Raw genomic sequence first — 15,870 nt, forward strand, 5'->3', positions numbered from 1 at the left:
TGTCTGTGTTTTGACTGAACTAAGCATAAGGTCTTTGAAAGTAGAATTAAAAAGTGGAGTGTTTGATTGTTTACAGGGTCCCAGTCTGAAGTATGTTGTTGCTGCTGATGCTGCGTCAGAGGAGGTTACTTCTTTATACAGCCTGCTGTTGTTTAGTCTGCTGCCTGTCTGTCTTTGCTGCTGTTTTTGCTTGGCTGGCTGCTCATTTCAACAGAAAACGTGTAAGTGCGTGTGTGCATGTGCTCTGCCTACCCTCCAGTGTGGGTGTGGCCGGCCAGGCAGGGCATAACTGAATTAACTGAGCAGTATTTAGTCTCACAATGTGGAGGAATGCTGTGCTATTGCATGGGTTTGGCAGCATTGTGTGTGAATACCACTGAATAGGGTGGAGCAGCCAGGAGCTGATCACACTAGGCCTACTTTAACTATCTTTGACTGACTGGCTGACTTTACCTCAGGTGATAGGGGGCAGTATTCAGAAATTCGGGATGAATGACGTGCCCAAATTAAACTGCCTGCTACTCTGTCCCAGAAGGTAGGATATGCATATTATTAGTAGATTTGGATAGAAAACACTCTGAAGTTTCTAAAACTGTTTGAATGATGTCTGTGAGTATAACAGAACTCATATGGCAGGCAAAAGCCTGAGAAAAATCCAACCAGGAAGTGGGAAATCTGATGCTTGCGGTCTTTTCAAGTCATTGCCTATCTAACACACAGTGACGTAGGGTTCATTTTGCACTTCCTACGGCTTCCACTAGATGTCAACAGTCTTTAGAAAGTTGTTTGAGGCTTCTATGGTGAACAGAGAGCGAACAAAGGAAGTTGGAAGTTGTTGACTCAGGAGTGGACATGAGTTCATTGGCGCGGATTCACGTGAGAGTTAGCTCTGTTCCATTACATTTTTCAAGACATTGGAATCGTTCGGTTGGAATATTATTGAAGTTTTATGTTAAAAAGGCCCTAAAGATTGATGCTATACATAGTTTGACATGTTTCTACGAACGTAAATATAACTTTTTTTGACTTTTCGTCGTGAAATATTCGGCGCGCTTCCTACATTTGGAGTAGCTGACTGAACGCGCTAACAACAAGGAGGTATTTGGACATAAATGATGGACTTTATCGAACAAAACAACATTTATTGTGGACCTGGGATTCCTGAGAGTGCATTCTGATGAAGATCATCAAAGGTAAGTGAATATTTATAATGCTATTTATGATTTTAGATGACTCCAAAATGGCAGATATCTGTATTGCCTGCTGTTGTTTTCTGAGCGATGTACTCAGATTATTGCAAAGTGTGCTTTCCCCGTGAAGCTTTTTTGAAATCTGTCACAGCGGTTGCATTAAGGAGATGTTTATCTATAATTCTTTGAATAACAGTTTAATATTTGATCAACGTTTATGATGAGTATTTTTGTAAATTGTTGTGCTCATTCACCGGAAGCTTTGGAGGCAAAATATTTTCTGTACATCACGCGCCAATGTAAAATGTTTTTTTGGGATATAAATATGAACTTTATCGAACAAAACATACATGTACTGTGTAACATTGAGTCCTAGGAGTGTCATCTGATAAAGATCGTCAAATGTTAGTGCTTAATTTTAGCTGTTTTTTGTGACGCCTCTCCTGCTTGGAAAATGGCTGTGTGGTTTTTCTTGTTTAGGCTCTGTCCTAACATAATCTAACTTTATGCTTTCGTCGTAAAGCCTTTTTGAAATCGGACAATGTGGTTGGATTAAGGAGAAGTATATCTTTAAAATGGTGTAAAAGAGTTGTATGTTTCAGAAATTTGAATTATGAGATTTTGTTGTTTTGTTGTTTTGAATTTGCCGCCCTGATATTTCACTGGCTGTTGATAGTGTGTACCGCGGACGCTAGCGTCCCACGTAGCCCAGAGAGGTTTTAAGGTTGGTAGAACTCAGTAGACTTGTTTTTCTGCCTCAGCTCTAGCTGTTCCTACTGTACTGTATATGTTGGGAAGTGGTCTGAATCCATACATACAGGTTTGAGGCATATATATATATATATATATAATGAAGAATCCCATTAGGCCACGCTTGCCTCTTTGTCTGTGATGAGTTACACGTGTTAAAGTATATTAATAGCTTCCTGAATTCCTGGACATACAGTACCAGTCAAAAGTTTGGATACACCTACTCATTCAAGGGTTTTTCTTTATTTTTACTATTTTCTACATGGTAGAATAATAGTAAAGACATCAAAACTTTGATATAACACATGCAATCATGTAGTAACCCCAAAAGTGTTTAACAAATCAAAATAGATTTTAGATTCTTCATAGTAGCCACCCTTTGGCTTGATGACAGCGTTGCACACTCTTGGCATTCTCTCAACCAGCTTCACCTGGAATGCTTTTGCAACAGTTTTAACCTCTATGGGCTAGGTGGGACGCTTGCCAGTGGAATCCCGTGGCGCGATATTCAAATACCTTAGAAATGCTATTACTTCAATTTCTCAAACATATGACTATTTTACACCATTTTAACCTGTTAGGGCTAGGGGGCAGTATTTGCACGGCTGGATAAAAAAATGTACCCGATTTAATCTGGTTACTAATCCTACCCAGTAACTAGAATATGCATATACTTATTATATATGGATAGAAAACACCCTAAAGTTTCTTAAACTGTTTGAATGGTGTCTGTGAGTATAACAGAACTCATTTGGCAGGCAAAACCCTGAGACATTTTCTGACAGGAAGTGGATACCTGATGTGTTGTATTACCTTTAAACCTATGCCATTGAAAAACACAGGGGCTGAGGAATATTTTGGCACTTCCTATTGCTTCCACTAGATGTCACCAGCCTTTACAAAGTGTTTTGAGTCTTCTGGAGGGAGATCTGACCGAACAAGAGCCATGGAACGATGATGGCCCATTAGACACCTGGCGCGCGAGTTCATGTTGGGTACCCTCGTTCCAATACGTTATAAAAGAGAATGCATTCGTCCACCTTCAATATTATTCATGTTCTGGTTAAAAAAGGCCCTAATGATTTATGCTATACAACGTTTGACATGTTTGAACGAACGTAAATATATTTTTTCCCCTCGTTCATGAAGTGAAGTCCGGCGGGCTTAGATCATGTGCTAACAAGACAGAGATTTTTGGACATAAATGATGAGCTTTTTTGAACAAAACTACATTCGTTATGGACCTGTGATACCTGGAAGTGACATCTGATGAAGAGAATCAAAGGTAATGGATTATTTACATAGATCTCCCCAACATGACAGCTAGTCTGTATCGCAACGCGTATTTTTCTGGGCGCAGTGCTCAGATTATTGCAAAGTGTGATTTCCCAGTAAGGTTATTTTTAAATCTGGCAAGTTGATTGCGTTCAAGAGATGTAAATCTATAATTCTTTAAATGACAATATAATATTTTACCAATGTTTTCTAATTTTAATTATTTAATTTGTGGTGCTGACTTGACTGCCGGTTATTGGAGGGAAACGATTTCCTCAACATCAATGCCATAGTAAAACGCTGTTTTTGGATATAAATATGAACTTGATAGAACTAAAAATGCATGCATTGTCTAACATAATGTCCTAGGAGTGTCATCTGATGGAGATTGTAAAAGGTTAGTGCATCATTTTAGCTGGTTTTATGGTTTTGGTGACCCTGTCTTTGAATTGACAAAACATTACACACAACTCTTGTAAATGTACTGTCCTAACATACTCTAAATTTATGCTTTCGCCGTAAAACCTTTTTGAAATCGTAAAACGTGGTTAGATTAAGGAGATGTTTATCTTTCAAAGGGTGTAAAATAGTTGTATGTTTGAAAAATTTGAATTTTGACATTTATTTGGATTCAAATTTGCCGCTCTTGAAATGCACCTGCTGTTGATGGAGTGCACCACGGGTGGGACGCTTGCGTCCCACCTAGCCCATAGAGGTTAAAGACAAGACTCTCGTTAATCTAACCACACTGTCCGATTTCAAAAAGGCTTTACAACGAAAACAAAACATTAGATTATGTCAGCAGAGTACCCAGCCAGAAATAATCAGACACCCATTTTTCAAGCTAGCATATAATGTCACAAAAACCAAAACCACAGCTAAATGCAGCACTAACCTTTGATGATCTTCATCAGATGACACCCCTAGGACATTATGTTATACAATACATGCATGTTTTGTTCAATCAAGTTCATATTTATATCAAAAACCAGCTTTTTACATTAGCATGTGACTAGCATGTGACTAGCATTCCCACCGAACATTTCCGGTGAATTTACTAAATTACTCACGATAAACGTTCACAAAAAACATAACAATTATTTTAAGAATTATAGATACAGAACTCCTTTATGCAATCGCTATGTCCGATTTTAAAATAGCTTTTCGGTGAAAGCACATTTTGCAATATTCTGAGTAGATAGCCCGGGCCATAACAGGCTAGCTATTTTGACACCCACCAAGTGTGGTACTCACCAAACTCAGATTTACTATAAGAAAAATTGGATTACCTTTGCTGTTCTTCGTCAGAATGCACTCCCAGGACATCTACTTCAATAGCAAATGTTGGTTTGGTTCAAAATAATCCATAGTTATATCCAAATAGCGGCGTTTTGTTCGTGCGTTCAAGACACTATCCGAAGGGTAAAGAAGGGTGACGCGCCCGGCGCGTTTCGTGACAAAAAAATTCAAAATATTCCATTACCGTACTTCGAAGCATGTCAAACGCTGTTTAAAATCAATTTTTATGCGATTTTTCTCGTAAAAAAGCAATAATAGTCCGACCGGGAAACCCTGTTTTCGTTCAAAGACTGAAAATGTAAACATGGTGGAGTCTCGTGCACGCGCGCCCCAGTCTCATTGTTCTCAGATCGAGCACTTACCAAATGCGCTACTGTTTTTCAGCCATGGCCTGCAAAGTCATCATTCAACGTTCTGGCGCCTTCTGAGAGCCTATGGGAGCGTTAGAAAATGTCACGTTATGCCAGAGATCCCCTGTTTTGGATAGAGATGATCAAGAAGACCAAAAAATGGTCAGAGAGGGCGCTTCCTGTTTGGAATCTTCTCAGGTTTTGGCCTGCCAAATGAGTTCTGTTATACTCACAGACACCATTCAAACAGTTTTAGAAACTTTAGGGTGTTTTCTATCCGAATCGACTAATTATATGCATATTCTAGTTACTGGGCAGGAGTAGTAACCAGATTAAATCGGGTACGTTTTTTATCCAGCCGTGCAAATACTGCCCCCTATCCCCAACAGGTTAAAGGAGTTACCACAAATGCTGAGCACTTGTTGACTGCTTTTCCTTCACTCTGTGGTCCAACTCATCCCAAACCATCTCAATTTGGTTGAGATCGAGTGATTGTTGAGGCGAGGTCATCTGATGCAGCACTGCATCACTCTCCTTATTGGTCAAATAGCCCTTACAAAGCTTGGAGGGTGTCCTGTTGAAAAACAAATGATAGTCCCACTAAGCACAAGCCAGATGGGATGACGTATTGCTGCAGAATGCTGTGGTAGCCATGATGGTTAAGTGTGCGTTGAATTCTAAATAAATCACAGACAGTGTCACCAGCAAAGCACCATCACACCTCCTTCTCCATGCTTCACGGTTGGAACCACACAAGTGTATATCATCCGTTCACCTACTCACAAAGACACGGCAGTTGGAACCAAAAATCTCAAATTTGGATTCATCAGACCAAAGGACATATTTCCACTGGTCTAATGTCCATTGCTCGTGTTTCTTGGCCCAAGCAAATCTCTTCTTCTTATTTGTGTACTTTAGTAGTGGCTTTTTTGCAGCAATTTGACCATGAAGGCCTGACTCACGCAGTCTCCTCTGAACAGTTGATGTTGAGATGTGTCTGTTACTTGAACTCTGTGAAGCATTTATTTGGGCTGCAAGCTGAGGTGTAGTTAATTGCTTATTTCGGAAACTGGTAACTCTAATGAGCTTATCCTCTGCAGCAGAGGTAACTCTGGGTCTTCCCTTTCTGTTGCGGTCCTCATGAGAGCCAGTTTCATCATAGCGCTTGATGGTTTTTGTGACTGAACTTGAAGAAAGTTTCAAAGTTCTTGAAATGTTCCACATTGACTGACCTTCATGTCTTAAAGTAATGATGGACTGTCGTTCCTCTTTGCATATTTGAGCTGTTCTTGCCATAATATGGACTTGGTCTTTTACCAAATAGGGCTATCTTCTGTATACCAACCCTACCTTGTCACAACACAACTGATTGGCTGAAATGCATTAAGAAGAAAATAAATTCCCCAAATTAACTTTTAACAAGGCACACCTGTTAATTGAATTGCATTCCATGTGACTACCTCATGAAGCTGGTTGAGAGAATGCCAAGAGTGTGCAAAGCTGTCATCAACGCAAAGGGTGGCTACTCTGAAGAATCTCATATAAAATATATTTTGATTTGTTTGACACATTTTTGGTTACTACATGATTCCATATGTGTTATTTCATAGTGTTGATGTCTTCACTATTATTCTACAATATAGAAAATAGTAAAAATAAAGAAAAACCCTTGAATGAGTAGGTGTGTCCAAACTTTTGACTGGTACTGTGTATGACCAAGGACATTCCAGATTTCTGCTAGTGATGAATTGTTGGTAGGCCTAACCATCAGTTTGGTTCTGTTTTGAATCAGCTGTGTCAGTAGTATATTTGTGAAGAATAGCTTCATCCAACAAACCTCAACAAATAGTAGGCCTACAGTTAGTATTGGACGGACATAGATTTGTGTTCAGTAACCATATTGTCTTAGCATTTCCCTTGTAAAATCCCACTGTGGTAGCAGACTAGCAGTGTTTGTTTATCAAACCCCATCCACACAGTGTTTTGTTTTGGGTAGATTGCTAATTCACATCTCTCTTTAGGTCTGTTGTATGGAGGAAAACATTTTTTTTCTCCATTGAACAAAGGGCTTCTGGGAGCTGAGTGAAAGTGTGAAACCAAGCAAAAAGTGTTGTGCAGAATATCATTCTCAAGTTGTCACACAAGGAAGCCCTGATTGGCTTTTAAATGTATCAAGGGCCTTTTAATGAAATAATTTTGTTTTCAAGGTATCACACCACAGGATAGAAATGAGATTTGTATACTTTGTGTCCTGCCTGTATAATGATTTAATTAGTAACCAATAGTCTTGGTTTCTCAAATGATTGCCTCGCCTGGTTCACCAACTACTTCTCTGATAGAGTTCAGTGTGTCAAATCAGAGGCCCTGTTGTCCGGACCTCTGGCAGTCTCTATGGGGGTGCCACAGGGTTCAATTCTTGGGCTGACTCTCTTCTCTGTATACATCAATGATGTCGCTCTTGCTGCTGGTGAGTCTCCACTGCAAAGCTACCATTCCAGTGTTTTACTTGCTATATTGTATGTACTTCGCCACCATGGCCTTTTTTTGCCTTTACCTCCCTTATCTCACCTCATTTGCTCACATTGTATATAGACTTATTTTTCTACTATATTATTGACTGTATGTTTGTTTATTCCATGTGTAACTCTGTGTTGTTCTATGTGTCGCACTGCTTTGCATTATCTTGGCCAGGTCGCAATTGTAAATGAGAACTTGTTCTCAACTTGCCTACCTGGTTAAATAAAGGTGAAATAAAAATAAAATAAAATAAAAGTAGTAGTAGTAGTAGTTTAAAGGATAATTTAAAACACTGTGGTGCACATTAATGTTATAAACGTATCACTCTGTTTATTGTTATTACATCAATTCAGGCAATGTATCGCAATATGTATTTTTGTCCATATCGCCTAGCTCCACTACATTGGCTATAGCATGAGCTATAGCATCTATTATCCAGTCTAACAATCACTCAAGTGAACAACTAGAATGGACCTATCATGAGCACATGCTTAGCATACTCCACCCAGCAGGTTGTATTGTGTTGTGTTCTATGTGTCTATGTCTATCTGCCTCCTCCACACCAGTGAGTACCTGTTGAGACAGATTAACTTGACAGTCAGTGGACAGGTCAGACAGGTCTGAAGAAAAAATCCCATTAGGCATGATCATGTGATGAAGGAGTGTTAGCCTAGTCAACAATGTATACAACCTGGGTTGACAGTTGAGGCCTACATAATGGTTAAGAAATAATGATGGTGGTTGAAAGGAACCCAAGCAAAAGGATGTTGATTGACACACCTTGACTGTTTCTCTATATGCATACTATCTTGCTCCACACTCATGCTCCGAATGCATTCTCCGACAACGTTCTCTTGAGTAAGTTCTTGTGAGGACGAGAGTGTGGAGAATGCATAAAACATTACATTTGATAAGCACCCTACTGTATTACCTCACGCTTCACCTCCCCATTCACTGAACCTTCTTCCAGCCAGGCCAGTGGTAACAATAGACAAAACAAGATATACACAAAGCAAACGTTTTCATAAGTAGTAATCTAGTTAGCCAGCTAGTTAAACAGGCAAGAATGACCTACAACTAATGTTATGGAAGGTAGATGTACATTTTTTGTGGCTTGCTAGTTAACGAGTTAGCCCTGTTGACTTACCCATTCACTGAACCGTCTTCCAGCCAGGCCAATGGCAATAGACGAAACAAGATATACACAAAGCAACCATTTTACTTCATAACAATCAGCTAGCTATATGTGAATCATAATAATGTAGCTAACCAGATAGTTTAACAGGCATAATGACATAAAAACTAATATTACGCAATATAGTTGTCAATTCTTTGTGGGTAGCTAGCTAACTGTAGTAGTTATCCCTATTGACTTATTATGGACTTGCGATCTACGGTACGTAGGCGGGTAAACATGCCAAAATTAACACTGCATGTATTAATTCACTTCTCAAGATAAAATATTGTAGTCAGGCAACATATGCGATGTGAATAGGTTACATTTCATTCCGAAGTCGGAACTCACCACAGTGTTTTATATCAAAATGTGGGTTGGACTTCGTTGTCCATGAGACGAGAACAACATGCTCTCGTGTTTGTCTATAAAGCACTTCTGAATAAACTACCTTCTTATTTATCATCACTTATCAACATTAGAAATATAATTCATAAAACCAGGTCTCAAGCATGGATTACACTTGAAGCCCCTGCGATCGCCACAGAGCTGGGTATTGTTGCCTTTTCCTGTTAGGCTCCTTGCTTATGGAATAGACTGCAGACCAAATATAAACTTGACACTCTTGTCCCCCTTGCCCATTTTAAATATTTATTGGAGGATTTGTATTTTTGCTTCGGGTAATGCAAGTTAGGAATAACCTATGTGTAAATGTAACAATCTGCTGTTGTATTTTTTGGTGTTTTCTGTGATCGTTTTGTTTGTCTTGTGTAATTTCTTAATCATTGTACCTAAACTGTATGTGTAAACATGTATAAACAGGGCCCAGCTGTAAAAGAGACCTTGGTCTCAGTCTGTGTTCCTTGTTGAAGTAAAGGTATAATAATGGTCGACACTGATTTGAAAAATTGCGTTGTTTTTTAAGGGGTTGCGTCACATTTCTTTGCATACTTTCCGTTGAAACTTGCATCAATGTATCACTCTAAATATGTACAAACGGAGTACGCACTCAAGAAGTGCCCTCCATGCTCTGTTTCGCATACTTTGATTTGAACTCATATTCCGGCCCTCCCGTGCTCCAATTTGCGTGAATGTCTGAGATGAGATATCAGGCAGGGAATATTTAATATTTGAATATAGATTTGGCTTGTGGCCTGATATTTAAACGTATGATGTGATCTTATATTTTGAGTGAAATATCTGTCTTATCTTGATGTATTGATGAGGATAGGCAGAGATAATGCTCAGAGTTTAGTGAAATCTACTGTAGCTTTTGAGGATTTGTGCCATGCTGTCAGTCACAATGAAAGATGGTTATGTTCTGTATGTGCTGGTGGAGGTAAAGTAGCTCTATTGATTTATGTCAACTTATTATTTTCTTGGTTTACTTGATCTTCTCACCACCTTGCTCGGTGGTAAGTATTTTGTACTGAAGCCAGTTTTTATTGCTGAATTATGTAACTGTGTCAGCATTGTTGTGTTAGTCTTGTAAACTGAGGCACAGTTTTCATTACCCTAGCATTGTTCAGACTTGTCAGACATTACACATGTTCTATACATCAACAATTTGCTTTCATTCGTGATGTTTGATGTTGGCTTTGGTGTTTCTTCCAAATACCAGATTGAACATTTTATTGAAAGATAATGTTTCACTTGTTCTATGTAGTTTGTGTGTGAGCATGTAGTAGGCTACTTTCTCAAATGCATCAGCCATACCTGTCTTACACTGTTCCAACAACGTGATTCATTAGTTTGTGCCAGAACATCTTACATACCGTACTATCACCTGACTAGTTAAGGCAGAATGTTAGGCTACATTCTTGTGAGGTAGTGATAGAATCCCCATGTCCTTGGAGGTATGAATATATTAACTTGATGTCACTCTGCTTATTTAGTAAAGTGACATCCTTTTGTTGTGATCATCACACCAGTGTCATCTAGAGACCATGACTCCACTCTGGTGTCCCTCTCCGTCAGCTGCTGAGAACCAGCCAGAGGCCTGTGTGTGTGTGTGTGTGTGTGTGTGTGTGTGTGTGTGTGTGTGTGTGTGTGTGTGTGTGTGTGTGTGTGTGTGTGTGTGTGTGTGTGTGTGTGTGAGAGAGCCAATGTGAGGGGTACAGCCACGGGAAACAAACAGACTAGCAGCATCATCTATCGCCTGTCCAGGGCGACTAAGAGGGTCACTAACTTCCATTATGATCAGTCTGGATTTCCTCCTACTCTTAACAGCATTCCATACTAATGGGATGATACAGTGGGTCTGTAATATAATACCTCTTTATAATGCTTAATCAGCGGAAGTGGTATTTTACGCTACGTTCAATATGTTTAAGTTCCATTTATTGCCATTAAGTATAAGTACATAGGAATTTCTCTGCAGTGGGAGCTCCAGGGTAAAAAGGTTAAAAGAGGGAAAGATATTTATATTCACACAGTGCCATCAGACGACGGTTTAACACCACAGCCACGTCCAGATGACTTATTTAAGCACTTCATCAATATTTAAATGAAGAGAGTAGAGGATCCCCCATGGAGTGCCATGATGAGAGAAGACAGAGCAGTCGCTACTCTATAAATCATTTTTTTTATCATCAGCCCTGATGAGGTAAGATGATGTGCACTAGTAGCTACTTCATGGATGGGTACTCCCTTTACCTCACACCTGTTCTGATTTACACACTGTTGTTCTCACGTGGAATGGATGCAGAGCACTTACTGCAGGCAGTTTGAACTTTGAAGGTCTCGTGGTGTGTCACTGTTCAAAGGGCCAGTTTTACTCAGTCATTTTGCCCTTTCCAGTAGCAGTGGCTTGACTTAAAGATACAATAGATATTTGAAAATCCTCTGTGGCTCAATATCAATATCTGTGAAGCCAAAACAAATATATCTGCTGTTAGAACACAGTGTCCACAGCTGTAACTGGTGGCTTGACAGTGTCCTAAACTACTAGAGGGCAAAGAAGATCTCATTGTGATGACTGATTCAGCCCAGACGCTAATTCTGGAGCCCCTCTGGCCCTGTCTGATACTCACACTGTGTCACGGTCATTTGGAGGTCAGTATTTATCATCAGGACCAACTCAGGTTAGGAAGCCTTCACACCTGCTGCCACGTTTACCGCACACTCTTCACTTCCATTTCATTAAGAACCCACTGAACTTACTTGCTGTTAACATGGACAACAAACTGATTAGCTAGCATAGTTAGTTAGCTGTAATAATGGCGGACCCACCCAACAATGTCTCTCTCTGTCTCTCACAAACTATAGTTTTGGCAAGTTGGTTAGGACATCTACTTTGTGCATGACACAAGTCATTTTTCCAACAATTGTTTACAGACAGATTATTTAACTTATAATTGTCACGGCTGTCGTAGGAAGGAGCGGACCAAAGTGCAGCGTGTGTGTCGTTCCACATTTTATTTTCACTGTGAAACTATGCAATACATATAAATAAACTGAATAACAAAACAACAAACCGTGACGCAGAGGTGAAACATACACTAACTCAAAGACAATCTCCCACAAACCCAGGTGGAAAAAACACCTACTTAAGTATGATCTCCAATTAGAGACAACGATGACCAGCTGCCTCTAATTGGAGATCATCCCAAACAAAACCCAACATAGAAATACAAAACTAGAACATGACAACATAGAAAAACTAAACTAGAAAACCCCCCTGTCACACCCTGACCTACTCTACCATAGAAAATAACAGCTTTCTATGGTCAGGACGTGACAATAATTCACTGTATCACAATTCCAGAAGTTTACATACACTAAGTTGACTGTGCCTTTAAACAGCTTGGAAAATTCCAGAAAATTATTTCATGGCATTAGAAGCTTCTGATAGGCTAATTGACATCATTTGAGTCAATTGGAGGTGTACCTGTGGATGTATTTCAAGGCCTACCTTCAAACTCAGTGCGTCTTTGCTTGACATCATGGGAAAATCAAAAGAAATCAGCCAAGACCTCAGAAAAAAATTGTAGACCTCCACAAGTCTGGTTCATCCTTGGGAACAATTTCCAAACGCCTGAAGGTACCACGTTCATCTGTACAAACAATAGTACGCAAGTATAAACACCATGGGACCACGCAGCCGTCATACCGCTCAGGAAGAAGACGCGTTCTGTCTCCTAGAGATGAACGTACTTTGTTGCGAAAAGTGCAAATCAATCCCAGAACAACAGCAAAGCGACCTTGTGAAGATGCTGGAGTAATCAGGTACAAAAGTATCTATATCCACAGTAAAATGAGTCCTATATCGACATAACCTTAAAGGCCGCTCAGCAAGGAAGAAGCCACTGCTCCAAAACCGCCATAAAAAATCCAGACTACGGTTTGCCACTGCACATGGGGACAAAGATCGTACTTTTTGGAGAAATGGCCTCTGTTCTGATGAAACAAAAATAGAACTGTTTGGCCATAATGACCATTGTTATCTTTGGAGGAAAAAGGGGGAGGCTTGCAGGCCAAAGAACACCATCCCAACCGTGAAGCACGGGGGTGGCAGCATCATGTTGTGGGGGTGCTTTGCTGCAGGAGGGACTGGTGCACTTCATAAAATAGATGGCATCATGATTAAGGAAAATTATGTGGATATATTGAAGCAACATCTCAAGACATCAGTCAGGAAGTTAAAGCTTGGTTGCAAATGGGTCTTCCAAATGGACAATGACCCCAAGCATACTTCCAAAGTTGTGGCAAAATGGCTTAAGGACAACGTCCATGGTGAAGTTAGATGAGTATGGCAGACTGTCAGTGACTGATGGAGTACACGCACCCCCAGGTTGCTCACCGTTTGTGTTGCCTCTCCAGATGGATTATGATATTTTTATATTCTCTTCTTCATTCATTAGCCCAAAAACCTCATAATTTCTACATTACCACGAGTCGTTGTGGCTGATTTGAGAAACCTGAGGAGGGCGTCTGGTCTGTCCTCTTGCCTAGTGAGCGAGCAAACTGCCCAGAGTGTGTGATGAATGATGTGTGTGTGTCAGAGTTATCCCTCAGCCTCGGACTGACTGTCACAGTGAAGGGTGGAGAGAACGAGGAGGAGGGAGGAGAAGGATCCAGAGTAGTGGCTGTCAAGCTGTGGATGTGCTCAGACACCAGACTGGGGCTGCGTCTGAAATGGCACTATATACTGTAGTGCACTACTTTTGATCAGGGCCCTGGTCAAAAGTAGTGCATTATATAGTAATTAGGGTGGCATTTTGGACACACTCTGGGCCCCTGGAGGCTTGTGGAGAGGCCACGAACATGTGGCCATGAAGGGACAGTGTGTGCCTGTGGGTCGCAATGGAGCCCACCTGACTGGGGCACAGTCACTGTCTCTAGCTCCTCCTCATCACTGCCATATTAATTAATCCAAGACTCCTCAGTCCTCTTTAGCCTCCATAAGCATTCTACCATGATAGACACACACACACACACAAACACAGGCATACATGCTTACAGAGAGAGAGAAACACACACAAGCACTGGTGGTGCGCGGGTCAGCTGTTTGTTCACCTGCCTGCAATTGCTAATAACCCATCCACAACTGAGAGAAAGTGAAAATGTGAGGCCCTAACCCGCGAATATAGAAAATGCACTGTTGGCTACAGTCAGAGACGGCGTAACAATATTTTGCCTAATTTAGATATGTTTCTGCTGATCATTTTAAAATAGCACCTTTACAGACGTCCTTAACTGCGTATTCACATTCTCTCAAGATGCTGAAAGAAAGAAATATACTTTCAGTGTATCATTTCACTGCAAGAAATGCTTAATTCTGCAGGAGTTAATATTAAGGCTATTAAGAAGTTATAGACCAACAGTCACTGTCCAGATTTCAGTTTCCATTTAACCCATCTGAACGGTAGTCTACACTTCCCTTGATGTGCCTCACAAGCATCACACATAACATAGGCACTGCTAACATCCTTTTTTAACACCACCAAATATTTCCTAAACATTACATTTCTGTCCCTCCCTTCTCATTATTTTCAACTTTCCATTCCACAGCTTTTCTCTTATTGAATAAAACTCTGACATTGTCCTTTTTGCCTCAGTATATTGACCTTAACTTTTTCTGCCCGTTCCCAAAAGCGTTTGGTGATTGGCGTGTAGGCTATTTGGCGCGCGTACAGTTAGGCCCTAAAGCTTAGGCTTACGCACTAATGTCAAATAGCCTAAAAATAATACAATAAAAACCTAAATGTAGCCTATAGATAGAAATTGATACATTTATGGATATTTTGATATATTTGTATTTTTTTTCTACTTGACCGCCACACACCCGCCATTCATCCACACAATATTTCATGGCCCTAAACCCGCACGCCATGCAGATATAATGTGGACTGCGGGTTATGAGTCAACCCGCAAATCACTAACACGCACACACACACATATACACACGCACGCATACACACACACACACTCAGAGCATTGGTAATGATGTTAGCAATGAGGAATCAGGAATCCACACCACCCAGTATATCTAGCACAGATTAAGCCTAGTCCTGGACTAAGAAGTGCTTTCAGTGGAGAATCTCCATTGAGAATGATTTTTAGTACAATACTTAATTTGTGTCTAGGAAACCGGCCCATGGTCTATTTAGGAAAAATATATGTAGATATTCTGACAAGGTTTGTGTTGACTAAAGTACATACAACATCCATCTATGTCATGAGAAGACTGTGCCCCAAGCAACCCCCAAATACTGAAATTCTTCTAGATGTTTCTTGGAGGCCATAGAAATGGGGCTCCTGTGGCGAGGAGGACATTCTTAACTGGATTAGAGCTATGTTTGTTTATCGAGGGTGGTTCTGCAGTGATGGGCTCAGACAGGAGAGAGGATCAGTGGAGAACACTGAAGGAGGAGGAGAAGCAGGAGGAGAATGATGAGGAGAAGGAAGAAGAGGAGGAGGAGGAGGCACCACCGCAGCATCTCTTTGACTTTCTAAACTATTAAGCCCTTAATGAGATTTTTCAAAATGCTTAATGTTGCAACAGATAGAGGCTCTTATAACTTTAATAACACAATCAAATAGGAGAGAGAGAAGACAAAGGCACACATACAATCACACACATAGTGACAGAGAGGGAGGCACTGAAAGATGGAGGGAGAGAGAAAGAGAGGTTGCCTTAAAGTCGCGTCGCTCAAAAAAGGACAAATCCAACCCGAGATGACACATTAATTCACTCCCGACTTTATTTCTCCTACTGTGGCTTTTATCATCATGAAAATTTCAGACACATACATTGTGAATGAGGGAGAGGGGGAAAAAACAAGCTATCCTCTCATCTCACCCACACTACACC

At 40.4% G+C, this 15,870-nt stretch overlaps 1 protein-coding gene across 4 annotated transcripts in view; it reads left to right on the forward strand.

The window, feature by feature from the left end:
* The window catches only part of LOC106603510 (cytospin-B), a 192,337-nt gene that overhangs the window by 68,418 nt on the left and 108,049 nt on the right, over window positions 1-15,870 (forward strand). The gene's annotated exons all lie outside the window — the stretch shown is intronic.

This window comes from Salmo salar, chromosome ssa04, assembly GCF_905237065.1.
Source record: "Salmo salar chromosome ssa04, Ssal_v3.1, whole genome shotgun sequence".
In the NCBI taxonomy this organism is placed as follows: Eukaryota; Metazoa; Chordata; class Actinopteri; order Salmoniformes; family Salmonidae; genus Salmo; species Salmo salar.